Source organism: Lygodium microphyllum, chromosome 5 (assembly GCF_053477565.2).
Source record: "Lygodium microphyllum isolate KBCC chromosome 5, Lygodium_microphyllum_v1.1.10, whole genome shotgun sequence".
NCBI classification, from domain to species: domain Eukaryota; kingdom Viridiplantae; phylum Streptophyta; class Polypodiopsida; order Schizaeales; family Lygodiaceae; genus Lygodium; species Lygodium microphyllum.
Genome location: NC_141139.1, coordinates 47,624,283 through 47,625,799, shown reverse-complemented (window position 1 = coordinate 47,625,799; position 1,517 = coordinate 47,624,283). Strand labels below are relative to the sequence as shown.

Sequence of the window (1,517 nt, the reverse complement as noted above, 5' to 3'; positions counted from 1 at the left end):
TCTTAGCATTATGAAAGAAAAGGAGGTGGGTTGGATAAACCCGAATGGATTGAGGTTGATGCTTTGAAGTTTGGTGGCACAACGGCACGCTACATTTACACACGTGTTGGTGTGGTGGCGGTAGGGACACGGTTTTGACGGAGCTGGCGTGGCGGGACACGTGTCGGCGGGCAAGGAAAGGACGCAGAAGGTGGAGGGGCGGTGGGGGGCACGCGTATTATGAACGACTTAGTCATGAATCGTGTTATGTTATGTGATATATAATATGCAAGGAATTCGACGCATTATATACCTCCGGGGATTCCTTCCTTATTTCCGCCATTCATTCATCAGTCCTGTGATTTCTCTGCTCATTCGTTGTTGTTCCTTACCGCGATCTAATCTTTTGTCTGCCTTGTCGACGCTCTCGTAAAATCAGTCAGCTAACGTGCAGCACTGAATCTTACACGAGTAGATTAATTTAGCTAACTAACGATGGGGCACGACCACCACCATCACCACCACCATGGACAACCCCAGCAGCAGGCTTACGCCAGCTATGGCTACCCGCCGCAAGGTATACTGTCTCGCTTCCCCTGCAATGCTACCTAGCATTCTATCCAACGTTCTAATTACTGTCCTCTCGCAAAAATCAAAAATATCCTACGCTAACTAATTCGTGTATTTCTGTTTCTTATCAATTAAAATTCGGAAATTATCAGGATATCCTCCCGTTGGTCCGCCTCCGCAGCAGCAGCAGCCTTACTATCAGCAGCCTCCGCCGAGACACTCCCGAGGCTTCTGGCGGGGATGGTGAGTCTTGTTATTTTCTCCATTGTTAAAGTCTGTTACTTCTGATTGAGTGTGATGATGCTCATGTCGTGGTGCTGCCTTTGCAGCTTGGCGGCATTGTGTTGCTGCTGCTTGTTGGACGAGTGCTGCTGCTGCTGCTGCGATCCCACCTTCCTCTGCTGATCCTTCCTTACATACCATCATTCATGTCAATATGTGGATCACATCCCCCTCCCTCTGTGTCTGAATTCATCATGCCGGCTGAGGACCCTTGCAGACCCTCCTGTATACTGCCAGTGACACATGTGTTTCATCAATCCTGAAAGTTGAGGAAGCTGTACTGTACGCCTTCCTTGTATATTCGACATATTGTATTCTTTGTCATCAATATTGGTCCTTTTTACACTGTTTCTATATCTATCATCTAATTAGAGAGACTAACGCCTCTACAAATTTGTATGGAAGTTAAATCGAACATTTGAGCAATGAGAGAAAGGGGCCAGTTCTATGGTATGTTTAAGGAATGCAAGAAATAGTTCCTATACTCTACAAATTTGTATGGAGGTTAAATGAAACGTTTGAGGATCATCGGAAGAAAGGGGCCAATTCGATTATATGTTGAGGAATGTGAGAAAATCAGAATAAAGGGGCTCATTCGATGATAGGTTGAGGAATGTATCGCTAAGGAGGAATTTAGAGTCGAGCAACAACAAAAGGGAGTTACATGAGACTTAGATGTGCTAAAG

At 45.6% G+C, this 1,517-nt stretch overlaps 1 long non-coding RNA gene across 1 annotated transcript; it reads left to right on the top strand.

Annotated features, from left to right (window-relative positions):
- The first annotated feature begins 274 nt into the window (after positions 1-274).
- Positions 275-1,213, top strand: LOC148035784 (uncharacterized). Its single transcript, XR_015690995.1, has 3 exons — positions 275-556; positions 702-792; positions 879-1,213. It is a non-coding gene; the product is annotated as an uncharacterized LOC148035784 (long non-coding RNA).
- The last annotated feature ends 304 nt before the right edge of the window (positions 1,214-1,517 follow it).